This window comes from Lagenorhynchus albirostris, chromosome 18 (genome assembly GCF_949774975.1).
Source record: "Lagenorhynchus albirostris chromosome 18, mLagAlb1.1, whole genome shotgun sequence".
In the NCBI taxonomy this organism is placed as follows: Eukaryota; Metazoa; Chordata; class Mammalia; order Artiodactyla; family Delphinidae; genus Lagenorhynchus; species Lagenorhynchus albirostris.
Window position 1 is genome coordinate 20,570,673 of NC_083112.1, and position 13,630 is coordinate 20,584,302.

The window sequence follows — 13,630 nt, forward strand, 5'->3', positions numbered from 1 at the left end:
ATCCAAATGGTGGAAACAACTCAGATGTTTATCTGTTAATGAATGGATAAATAAAATGTGGTGTATCTGTAGAGTGGCTATTATTCTCCCATAGGAAGGAATGAAGTACTCATCCATGTTACAACATGAACGAGCCTTAAAAACATTCTGCTAAGTAAAAGAAGCTAGACACTAAAGACCACATATTCTACAGTTCCATTCATAGGATATGTCCATAACAAGAAATCTGTAGGGACAAAAATTGCAATAGTGGCTGAGGGTTTGGGAGGTTGGGGGTCAAATGGAGAGTAACTGCTGGTGCTTTCTTTTGGGGGGTGATGAAAATGTCCTGGAATTACATAGTATGATGGTTGCCCAACTCTGTCAGTATACTAAAAGCACTAAATTTCACTTTTAAAAGGTGAGTTTTATGGTATGTGAATCATACCTCAATAAAGCCATTATTAAAAAAATAAAGGGGAAATGGGTTGCCAGAGGATAGGGTTGGAAGATAATATTTTTACTAAATAATTCATTGCATTTTTTGAATTTTGAGCCATGTGCATATAGTATTAATCAAGAAATTAATTTTTAAATTTAAATGGATAGTATTTAAAACATGATGAAAGAGAATATCATAATCAACACTATCGTATCCAACACTTGTTTTTGCCAAATCTCAACATTTTGCTGTGGACATAGTTGAATTCTTCTGTCTACCTTCCCACTACCTCCCTAACTTGCCAGAGTAGCCGTGTTCTTGAATTGGTATTTATCATTTCTCAGACATATGTTTATTATAAACACACACAGGTACAGACATATCCATAAACCACACCATAATAGTTCTTTAAAATGTATGCAAATATATTAGTAGTATTCCGCAACTTTTGCTTTACACCAACTTTATATTTTCAAAGTTCACTCTTACTTAGTCAATCTAGTTCCATTCACTCATTTTAACTTCTGGATACTGTACTGAACCACAGTTTACATATTCCCTCTCCTGTTATCTTCATATTTTTTCTGTCAAGCAAAACTTCAGTAAACATTCATTCATTCATTCATGCCATCCCATCACTGGGCACTGCTGCTGCTCGAAGAGCCGTAAAGACCTGCCCGAAGTTGAGCTTATTTTTGGGAGGAGACAGTAGGCTTCATCTTTAACATGTGTGTTAGAAGGTGTTGAATCTGTGGAAGAACAGAGTGAGGATGATTGGAAACGACAGGAGTAGGAGTACAGTTTTAGATAGCTGGTCGTGGCAGGGGAAGTACAAGTCATCTGTTTCTGTGATACTGCTGCCTCATAAACAACCCTGAATCTCAGCTGTTTACAACAACAAACCTAGATTCCTGCATCGGCCGGCATGGCTCTGCTGCAGAACATGGTGAGCTGGAGTTGGCCTGGGCTGCGGGTCAGTTTCAGGTTGGCTTCATGCATCTCCTCATTCCCTTTGGACAAAGATGGGATTTTCTCATGGTAAATGTACTCAGAAGTAAAAGAGACCAAGTTGAATCATGTAGGCATATTCAAGACCTCTGTTTGTGTCCTGTCTGCTAACGTTCCAAAGCTCAAGCAAGTCGCGTGCAATAAGCTCAGGTAGGAGGAGAAGCATCCTCCACCTGCCTGAGTGGGAGGTCCTGAGCCATCTCACAGCAAGGATGTCAGTGTATAATTCTGTAGTGGAGAAGTAGTGTAGAATTGGAAACTATAATTTTAAAAAATTGAAGGAAGAAAATAAAACTAATATCTAATTCATAGGATTATTGTGAAGAATAAATAAAATAATGTATGTGAACAGTCTAGTCCAGAGCCTGGTATAAATATTACAAGACTAGTTAACACATATAGCATTTCCTATGTGCCACACACTCTTCCAAGTTCTCTACATGTATCAGTCGACCTCACCCTCACAACAGCGTAGAAAACAGACACTGTTCTTATCCCCATTTTCTAGATGAGGGAACTTAGGCCAGTGAAATCAAATAATTTGCCCGAGGTCACATAACTAATACAATAGTAGAGATGAGGTTTGATAACCAGACAAGTGGCCCAGCATCTTTACTCTTAATCACTCTGCTATGATCCCCCTGCATGCCCCCCAGACCCCAAGTCTGGGTTAATGCTGTGTGTTCTCACGGGCACCCAGCTTTGCTTTGGTCATGGTTCTGAGTACCACTGTGAGGTCACTTGTCTGCATCCTTGAATACAGTGGACATTCTGCCAAGGCGGAGATTGTGCTCACCTTAATTACTCTCATTCCCTGCCCATCAAATATCAGGGGTAGGGGATGGGCAGTAGAGTGAGGCAGAGGCATTTTCCCCTTTGAACAATCCCCACAGTGCATGAAGGGGAAGTGGGGAGAGTATAAGCCATTAAAGATGCTAGAAAAACATGAGATAATTGATGGAGCAAGGTATCTAAGTAAGTAGAAGATATAAGATTAAGATTAAAATGAGGAACTATTGACCTTGAGAAGATAGAAGAACACCTTCTCTTTTAAGAGTGAAAGAGAAGGAAAAGATGGGTCTTTTAATTTTTTTAATATTCCATAAGAAAACAAGTTGTCCCATTTATTGAAGAACTGGTCCTCATTTATTTTAATGCTTCCTTATGCCAAGTTCACACGTACACAGGGAATTGTTTTTGATCCATTCCCTTAACCAGTACATACTCTTTGTAGTATTTCTACTATAGCTCTGTAATATACTTTAATTCCTAGTACCCTTCTTGATATATTTCAGAACTGTATTTGGTTATTCTCATACAGTTATTCTTCCTTACATATTTTAGATTTAATATTTCAAGGGCCATAAAATCTGTTGGCATTTTAATTGGAAATGAATTGAATTAATAGACTAAAATGGGGAAATTCAACATTTTCAAGAAAATGGCCATGTCTCTCCATATATTTTCCTATTTTTTGGTCAATTATTTTATGTCCATGTATAAAATTTTATAACTTTTTCCATATAGGTGTTGCCTATATATGTATTACAAATGCTACTACTACTACACAAATCGAGCCAGATATCATTTTAAGTAATTTGCAAGTAGTATTTAACTTAATCTGTACATTAACCCTCTGAGAAAAGTGTCAATTATTATTCCCATTGAAAAGATGGGTCTTGTGAGAGTTGAGGCTAGAGAAGGAAGCTCACACCAGATGACTCGGATCATCTCAGTCAACAAGGGGCAGGAATATTGGGCCAGGAAAGGATGCGGGCTGGTAGGGAGATAAAAGCAAGAGGAGAGAGTTTGGAATAAATGTCTAACTTTTGGGTTCTGTGATCTCTTTAATACCATGATAAATAGTATGATGGACCCAGAAAAAAGCATACATACAAAATCATGCATAAAGAGTTAGGGGTCCACGGACCCCAGGTTGAGAATACCTGTTCTCAGGAATTAATGAAATTGAATAAAAGCATTTCTAAGAAGTAATCTGAAGGCAAACAGCTTGAATTGGTAGCATTTCAAGTCTATGTTTCTGGGACTTTCTTCAGCAACATTCAGTAGCCGGGGAGTAGCAGCTGATGCGGTTTTAGGGATTGAGGCTGTGAGCTCCATAGCTACCCAGGGTGGGATAAAGTAAGGAGGGCAGTAGGGGTAGAGGGAAGGCAAAGCACAGGCCACTTAAGAGGCAGAGGTGGCAGTAGAGGCATGTGGATGGTGGGGTAGGAAGTGGGAGAGGTCCTCTCTGGGTGTAGGCCATCAGGGGGGCATGACCTACAGAGAACGTAAGAATAATAAAACCAAAATCAGTCTGCTGTTTATTATCATGATGCACAAGCAATTCTAAACACTGACAGTGATAAAGTATTCCTCTCCAAAAAAGCCTTGGTCTAAGACCTAAACAGCTGACTGCCGCCGGCTAGCCTTGTGCCACTTGAGGCAGATAGAGGGATTACGATGGAGGGAGTGGTCCAGGATGTGGGTGAGGCAGTGGTGGGAGGCTGAGGTGGGGACCACAGCTGAGCGGGTGCGAGAGAGGAGGGTTCCTTCAGGCGGGGGTTTGCAAGCAGCAGAATTCAATGGCTTTCATCTCCTAGAATCTAGATGTTGACTGGAATCCAACGAGCTTTTTTTTTTTTTTTGACTTGAATCAGCTGCTAGGCATAACCGCACATTTCACCCTCTTCAAACATCAGCTCTGCTCACATCTGCATCTGCCTCGATGTTCCACTGCCTTTTTCACCCCTTTTTATAGCAGATGGCATTTATTTACTTACATGCTTTTCTCCTCTACAGACTGTGTGCTCCTTAAGAGCAGCGATTGTGTCTTACTCATTTCTGAATCACCAGTGCCCCCAGACAGGCACTCAAACACCTACTGAACCCATGCACAAGTGTATTTTGCTCTTGTTTTAGATTCCTCAGATGTCCAGTGACCAGGCACCAGTAGCCGCCATGCTGCTGCTCTCCTCCCAGGTAAACGAAATGAATCTCTGTTCTTCTTTATGAAGTGTTACTGCCACACCTCCATTCCATCCTGAAACCACAGGGATGCAATTAGGGAGATCCACAGTATTTCGCGTATTTTCATCCTTCAGACCATCAAGACAGTATCTGTGCTGCTGCAGAGTCCTGACTGATGAGTATTCACCCCAGAGTGAAAACCACCAGCATTTGGCTGCTTTGTTGTGTGATCAGCCCTGTCACGGTGATGCCTGGATGTGTCTCTGGTGTCCTGAAAGAACTTAGGTGCCTCTGGAACCCCACCCCCTGCAATGAATTACTTGGGAGTAATTATGCAATGGAGAAAACGGGGTCCAATTCACCCCCTCAGTCTTCCCTGGGGAGTCACAAGAAAGTTGACAGTTCTCTGTGAGGTGAACCACTTCTAGAATGGACTGAATCTCCACCATCTATTCCTATTCTTCTGCCCACCCTCTCCAACAAGATGGCCCCTGTAGGGTTCTGACCAAGACACTGCCACACCGCTGACTAATGAAGTAGAGAAACCAGAACAGCTTGGTCTGATATTTGAGGTTGGAAGCAGGAACATTCTAGAGGAGAAGTCAAAGAAGCAAAAGGAGTATAATGGCAGCCCCCCAACCATAGTACCCACTGGTGGGGTCCCAGGCCCCTCGCAAATACAGAAGCGTATTGAACAATCAAGCATCTTCAACTCACCATCAGAGCTGGAGCAGAGCCTCAGATTCTCATTCCTCAATAGCAGGCTGGGTGCTGGAGCTGCACACAGGCTCTGGGCAACACGGAGACAGACTATGTGTAATGTTTGGTCAACATTACTCAGGATACTATACAACCTTCACATCCTCTGTTAGGCTGTGAGCGCTTGAGCACTTCCATTTGAAGATGAGAATTAGCCCTCAGGACGAGCATTCGGGGTTCGGGCATAGAACTGAGATATTTTAATTCTCTTGCTAATTTTCTAAAATGTGCGTTCAAAAACTAAGTGTGGTCTCTAGGAAGGAATTTAGCAGCATTGGACTATAGCAGCTGCCTAAGTGACCCGCTGGTGCTCTTTGTAGGAAGCGTCTAAATAATTGAAATCTTTAATTGGGTTAAAGAGATCCCTAGTACATAGGTGCTCTATAAATAAAAGAATGAGTAAATAATATGGTGACCTTCCCTTTCGGGCCCTTCCCCTTAAAGAGATCATTTTGTTTTGTTTGCACCAATAAGATCACTGTTCAGGGACTCTCGAGAGGGGTTTGGTTTCACCTTGGGGTGGGGCTTTCCCAAGGAACTCCCTTCTAGCTTGTTTCAGGGATGCTGCCACCTCTTCCCTTGGCTCTTTCATTAAAAATGAATAATTTGTTTATCTTTGCTGTAAGTAGCTAGGCACCAGAGCATTGCGTTCGCAATTAGGGGCAGATCAAGAAGTCAGGGTAGCAGGCTGACCTTGCCTTGTTATCTGAAATCAACAGGTTTAAGTAGCCCAATGCCTACAAGACAGCTAGAGGGGAAAGAAAGGGAAGGAGAGAGAAAAATGCTCATAAAGAGGAAGTGGTAAGAGGCTTCTGAATTTCAGTGTGACCTGTCAGGTGATTTTTGCAGGGGAGGGGACATGAGAAAAAAAAAAACACGTTAAGTAAAAATGTCCTTATAAAGACAAAATCTATTTCTTTCCTGCCTGATGATTTGTCATTCTAGTCACTTCCTGCCTTGTGACCACACACCCGGGGTTGACAAAGTTGTTCTGCAGATCAGAAAGAAGGGAGTTTCTGGTCACGTACCAGTACCACTGAGAACAGTTTTGCTACCAGGTAAATTTCCTTTGTCTTTTTGTCATTTCTAAGTGTTTATGATGTTTTGCTTGTTGGGCGGCTCTGGTTCTGTGGATTGTGGATTTTGCCCCCAGGGGACTAGAGATCTGAGCACCTGTCGCCCTTGTCCGCTATGAGCCAGGGCACCGTTTAACTGCCCAGCAAAGCTCCAGCCACATCTCGTGGCCGCCCAGAGTGGGACCCTCCCCTCCGCTCTCTGGGGTGGCTTCTTCTCCAATTATATGCAGTTATCACCCCCCCCCAAAAAACTATGATGTTTGCTTCCTTTTTAAACCAAACCGTGTTCTGATTTATTTCTATTGCTTTATTTCTGGGAGGCTATTTACTGTGATTTGATCTACTTTCAAATGTTCTCAGGAAAGTGGACATTGATCGTTTAGATGCTGTTGCGCGTTGGCCTAATGGGGATAGTTTAACTTTAGCTCCTGTGGTTCTGTTTTTCTAAAAAACTCCTTTACAGTACTTTAGAGGATGTGCTAACATCTTGAGTCATATGTTACTGAGTGTGCTACTGGTTATTTGAGTGATTTTGGGTACCGCTGGTTTTCAATGGGTGTGCTTAATAACCACATGGAATTAGAGGCTGCCTCTTCTCCATTTATTCTCTAAAAGTAAAAGCAATTTGTGTTGCTTAATTGTACTGTTTTGTAGAATTGTCTGAACTATTTGGTATCCCTGTGATCATACAAATGACCGTTAATTATGGAAGAAAGGCTTCAGTCTATAATAGAAATTCTTATAAAGTTGATATGGGATATTTATTCTAGAAACTTTATGGAAACATAGACTTTGAAACTTGTAGCATCAGCCTTTATTAATTACCATTATTCAACAATATTTAGTACCATTGACAGATGATAAACATAAAAGCCATCCGGACTGCAAATGGATTCATTTATCCACACACTTATCAAAACCCAATTTTTCTTAATCAAGTATAGCAACTTGTTTTATAAAATTACCTCCTCAGGACAACTTAAAAAAAAAAAAAACTGTCGTTAAACGAAGGTGATTTATCCACACGTCTTGATTTTGAATTTACATAATTTATCATAATTGGTTTCTAGTAAATAAAATGGTTTAAAGAACATCTACACAGGCAAATTTCAATGGAGTTAACTGCTTACCTATAAATGTGAATTTCTGAAGTTGTAAAATGTGATCGTCAATATTGCTTGACGCATCTCACCTGAATAGGTTTTTTTGTTTTTGTTTTTGTTTTGCGGTATGCGGGCCTCTCACTGTTGTGGCCTTTCCCGTTGCGGAGCACAGGCTCCGGACGCGCAGGTTCAGTGGCCATGGCTCACGGGCCCAGCCGCTCCGCGGCACGTGGGATCCTCCCGGACTGGGGCACGAACCCGTGTCCCCTGCATCGGCAGGCGGACTCTCAACCACTGCGCCACCAGGGAAGCCCCCTGAATAGTTTAAAACTAGCAAAAATGTGGAGCTGAGGGAGAAGGACTTGGACCCCTAAAAATAACAGATTAAAACTATGCTATGTCTTATTTTAAGTAAAAATATTACTGAGAATAAAATGAATTAGGATGCAAAGGTATGTCAGTATTTTCCTTACATCGGGAGGAAATAAAAATGGAATCAAGTTTAGATTGTTAAAGCATCAACCTGATACCCATTTCTCTTCATTCTTGTTCACTCCCAGCAACATCAGGGAAGAAACTTCTGGGTCTTGCCTTTTGAACAAGCACTGCTGAGGTGGGACATTTCATTAGCTATCCCAGGGATACTTTCTTTTGTCACATTTGAAATTTTGTCTCCTTCATAAATTGTGCCTTGAAACAATCGGTAATTTGGGAAACAATTTCCGTGTTTTAACACCATTTCTAATTCTTTTGCTGAACGCTTTGGGGAATGGGAGGCCACAAAGTAACTTTCTCATTCAAATGTATCTATTTAAATCAGGACAGAACAAGTAGTAATACCACTTAATATTGATACGTACTTACTATGTAAGCCACTCTTCATGCATGACCTCATTTAATCCTCCCAACTACCTTTAGAGATGAGGAACGGGCTTAGATGGTTGAAGGACACGGCCCAAGGTCACAGGGTGAGGGGCAGGGGCGGTAGGTAGCCAGGATTTCTGGCTCCATTCTGCCTCTCTGTAAGCGTCCGTCTATTCCACAGCCTATCTTCCCCACCAGCATCTTTTTCCCAGATGTACCCCGTTATAGGCTTTTCGTTCTGAAGCTGACTGAAGAGATCTTAGCATTCATGATTTGAAGAGAGAAAGAAAGAGGACAACAGTTTGCAATAAACCCAGAAACTTTTTCATAAATAAGAGGTATCACTGTGGGTTTCATATAATGATAGAATGAAGTGTTTTCTTTTAAGTAATGCATAATTTTACTCAAGAATTGTGTGCCTTCACAAACCTGCCTCAGCCACTTTCCCAACCTTATTTCTTGTCACTTCCTTCTGCTCTAGCTGCCACCTCCCGCCTCTCCCCCTCCCCCCTCCACTTACCCACATGCCAAGTGCACAAGTCCACAAACCACCAGAAAGTTCCATGCTCTTTCACTCCTTTTCACTCCAACTGCCTTTCCAAGTGCTTTCTTCTTTATCTGTGAAACTTCTGGTCACTTTTTAAGGCTTATTTCAAGAAACCTGTCCTTTTGCAGGGCTTTCCTACTGGTTCTTGCCTCCACCGATTCTTCTGTGTGTGTTTGTTTAATGCTTTGAGTTTAGAGTAAGTAGAGCAGTAATCATATTGCTTTCCTTTCAAGTGCTTAATTTGCTGACAGCCTGAGCTCCTTCTCTGTCTCTCCTGGCAGGTAGTAGGTGCTCGTGATATTTATGGAATTTTTTCTCAGTTCCTTAGATATGCAGAGAAGTCTTTTTTTAATTTCACTTGTTAACCTAATATTTACTGAGTTCCCCCAGTGACTGCCATGAACGGAGATATAACACCATTACAGTATTTTGCTTTCTAACATGCTTCCTTTTTGTCAAAGCACTATTCTTCATTTTAGTCTCAAAGCACTAAATAGACATTGACTTCAAGGCATTTAAGGAATTGTCCAGTGACCACAGCCAGCAGGCAAAATTAATCTTATTATTTTAGTTTAAATACATTAATTGAGCTAAAACTTAGCTACCCTTACCAAAATTATGTACCTGATAATAAGCATATTGGATGACCAAGAGCACAGGAACAGATACCATTAACTTTTATTTATTCATTTTGCACTCTTCTCAGAAAATTCTCAAGTCAACATCTCCTTGTTACCAAAAAAGTGAAGGCTCCTCTGCGTATATGGGGAGATGGCAAATGAATTCTAAAATCAGGTTAGGTAAAATAAAAATAAGAACTTTTCTCCTAAGGTTATATTTACGAAGAGTCAAAAATTTATAAAATAAAATTATAAAATCTGATGACTTTATGACTAATAGATTTTATAGCAAAGTGACATTATTTAGATTCATGTAATTGTCTCCTTAGGATATTTTTTGTTTGCTAGTTTTCCAACTCACAGATATCATCAAATGAAATGATTCTATTCCATCTGCGTATGAACCCTGCAGAAATAAAAATTAGAATTAGAGTCCACCAAAATATAAAACTAATCAGTGTCAGCAGACTCCAAGAGTTTCAGGTTTCCCTATTTTACCAGATGGCAATGCACTTCTTAAAAGAGTTCATGTTTCACATTGTTTTCATTTTGAAGTATAAGAAGTTACCACCCAATCAGATATTCATCTTCTAGGAGCATCTCCCTACAGCTGCTGTGACCACTGGGCTCCCCAGATGGCAATTCCCCATTGCTTTCCTCAGTTGCCTCCTGATTGAACTTCCTTATGCTGTTGACTGTTGCCGTTGTTTTGTTGTCAATTTCAGTCATTACATCAGTTTTCCCAGCAATTTCATAGTCACTCCATCTTGTAAGATACTGTAAGCAGCAGATGGGGAACAAAGAATTTCCATTCATCATCCTAATAATGACAGCTTAGCCTTCTATACTACTGTTTTGGATTGAGTGTTTTTCTAAGCGTTTTGACCGTATTAATGCATTGAGTCATCACAATAATCCTGTGAGGTAGGTATTGGTGTTATCTTCATGTTGGAAGGCAAGTTAATCCATTCAAGTATTTCATTACTTTAATTTTCTACAATTGAATTAATTTTATATTAACTACTGAATTTCAGGGGAAACCTCCTGGCATAAACAGGCAGCAGGCCATGGTGCTTATTCGTACCTAGACCTTGAGTTGCACGCAGATAATAAGAATTTATCCTAAATAAATGCATCTGTATCATTAATTGCTTTTATTAAAGACTATTCTTTGTCAACATCATCATCATCAGTATTTACTCAGCTCCTCTGCACTTGACTATTTGGTTTTTACCAACTTATAGACCTGTGTATAGGTCACAAAACATGATCTCTACCCTCAAAAGCTTTGAAAAGTTCTCAGTCATAGAAGATTAGAATACTTGAGTCAAGTGGCATTCCCATTTTCTAACTGTTGTGATTGATAGACATGAATAAATTAAACAATTTAGTATTTATACCCAAGCACACATATCTATAATTACATAGTAATGGCCAAATATAAGTGTCCTAAAAAATGTGAATGAAAGATTGTTTTAATTGTGAGCTGAAGAATAGAGGTAAAAAGTGACCCACTTACTGAGTTAAAATAAGTTTTGCTCAACTTCAGAGCCACGCCTGCCTCAGCCCCACCTTAAGTTATAAGGAGGCTTGTTTCTCAAATAGGGTCAGTTGTTTTTTCTGGCAGAAGGAAAAGCTAAGATACTAAATTGAGGAACTTGCAAAGAAAGCCACAGTTTTGTGGTTGCAGCATTGATTCTTGTTTTAGTCTAGCACCAGTTCCACGGACAGATGGACACACTTGCATGCTCTCTCCATCTCTTTGTCTGTGTGTCTCCCCCCCCCTCTCTCTCCCTCTCTCCCCCCACCTCTCTGTCTCTCTCTTTCACACACACACACACACACACACACACACACACACACACACACACACAGTGACACACACACACATCCTCTCGACTGGCTGAGCTAAAATGGAAAAGAGATTACATTCTCCACAGGCAGAAAAGCCAAGATGTCAAATTTGGCCGGCAAATTAATGCAGCGTGTGAATTGCAGTCTCTAAGATCATTTCTTTTCCCTTTTTCTCTGGTTGCACTTTCAAGAGGGAAGTGAATGAATGGACTAATTACTTTACAATTAAAGAATACCCTGCATTTTGATTCCTCAGTCTGGTAGTTGTCTCCAGTATTTATCCAAACTGTGTATCTGAATGAATGAAGTAAAGAGGCGCACAAGTGCATCTGTATAAAATTTGCATCCTCTGCCTTTTCGCCGTTCCTCAGGCAAAGTTTAGAATTAGAACTGCATCTTTGTTAACCTCAGGTGTCACATTTTAAAATGTGGATCCTTGATGTCATGGGCTCACATTACCTTCACCAGAAGGCCATGTGATTAAGAAAGAAGAGTGGAAAATACATTCCTTATGGAGAAAGCTCATAATAGATGCAAAGAGAAAGTAAGAAAAAATGAGGAACATGTATGCAGTTTTGCATTATTGAGCCCCTTTTTCTTCATCTCAAAGATGTAAATGGGGCTTCCCTGGTGGCGCAGTAGTTGAGAGTCTGCCTGCCGATGCAGGGGACACGGGTGCGTGCCCCGGTCCGGGAAGATCCCACATGTCGCGGAGCGGCTGGGCCCGTGAGCCATGGCCGCTGAGCCTGTGCGTCCGCAGCCTGTGCTCCGCAACGGGAGAGGCCACAACAGTGAGAGGCCCACGTACTGCAAAAAAAAAAAAAAAAAAAGATGTTAATGAACTTTCCCTTCATTTCCAATGCTTTATAACATTAATTTTCTTTTCCCTTTGGAAAGATGGAATATCATGGGCACCTTTGATGACTTTTTTCAGATTTTTTCCCTTCCCTCATTGTCTTTCAAGTTGAGATTTTTCATCAAAATATCCCTGATGCTCTGTTTCTTTCCTGTGACCACAGAAGAAGACAGTTGGGACTCTTAATCTGTCTGGTGATTGAATATAATGTATATAATATAACATGTATTAAATATCATATATAATGTCACTTTTTAAAGCTTGTGAGTCTGAGTGTCTGCAGTTTCTGTGCATGAGACAAACAGGTCTGGTCTAAAGAAAAGAGCAAATTTGGAGGCAAATTTGGATTCCTTTTCTAGCCTTTTACTAATTGTGGAGCCCAAGCAAGTCTCTTAGGCCCCCTGACGCTCAGTCCCCTCATCTCTGAAATAGGGAAAAGTACTGTCTATCCGCTGGGTCTGCTCTTGGGTCCATCTCCCCTTCCGTTTCCCCATTTCATCAGTCTGTGTGTATATCTCCCTCTGCTATGCTCACCATCGCTGCTGACTTACTGAGCCCTCACTATTTGCTAGGCATTGTGCTAAGCTCTTGACATATATTTGCTCTTATATTTCCACACAAAAGCTGCCTGGGGTTGATGTTCTCATCTTCTTAGAACAGATGATCAAACTGAGATTCAGGGAGGCTTAAGTCCAAGGTTACAGAGCTAGTCAGAGCCGAGATTCACACCTTGCCGCTTTTCCATTTTAATATTCACAGTTTCTTAAACATGTAAACCATGTCTGTTTTCATTGCATTGTATTTTCTAACCTGGTCCACTGGCTACTTTCTAATAAGTCTAAATATTCCTTTCTGTGGTTGAATATTCAATGATTAGTCCTAATTTTCCATCAGGCGGAGATCCCAACTCTGCCTTTGATGGGTCCGCTGCTATACCAAACAAATAAATGCTTGAGGATATTATGGTACAGAGTTCTTAAGGGTTATGAAGCGTTTACGCTATTTAGTTATTTAAAATTTTGACAAAAGAAATGTCATAGCATATCCCATTAGTAAATTGGTATTGGTAAATATTTGCCCACCAAACTGTGGCTTCCAAGAAAGTGTAGATAAATCTAGTCTATCAAATGAATACAAATTCCTTCCTCAGTTTATCTGTAACTGCTTGTGTTTTTTTTTTTTTTTTTTTTAATGAGAATGAGCTGGTCCTTAGAAATTCTAAAAGAACTACCCCAAGGAGCCCATAGAAAATGAGGTCACATTATTGAGAGTAAAGAGAAGCTTCTGTTGTCATGGCTGGTATACAGATGTCAGCTGCATGTTGTCTTGGTGTCTTTCCATCAGCTCAAACCACAGCAGAGAAAGTGCCTGGAGAATTCCGGAGTGGGTAAGAGATAGAGGCAGAGAAGTGGCCAACAGACTCAGTCCCCAGGCACTGGTGTACCTGAGAGGGAGGAGAGACATAGCCCAAGGGTCTTCATCACAGATGCCCAAGATCCTTTTTCATTTCATGTCTCACAGTGGATGTGCAGGCTTTTCTTAAGATTGCTGT

The 13,630-nt window shown here is 40.7% G+C and overlaps 1 protein-coding gene across 3 annotated transcripts in view; it reads left to right on the forward strand.

Moving 5' to 3' along the window:
- Window positions 1-6,139: 6,139 nt before the first annotated feature.
- The window catches only part of LCP1 (lymphocyte cytosolic protein 1), a 55,041-nt gene continuing 47,550 nt past the window's right edge, over window positions 6,140-13,630 (forward strand). For all 3 annotated transcript variants that reach the window (XM_060128758.1, XM_060128760.1, XM_060128759.1), the window contains exon 1: window positions 6,140-6,216. The gene's annotated coding sequence lies outside the window, so the exon portion shown is untranslated. The remainder of the gene's footprint in view (window positions 6,217-13,630) is intronic.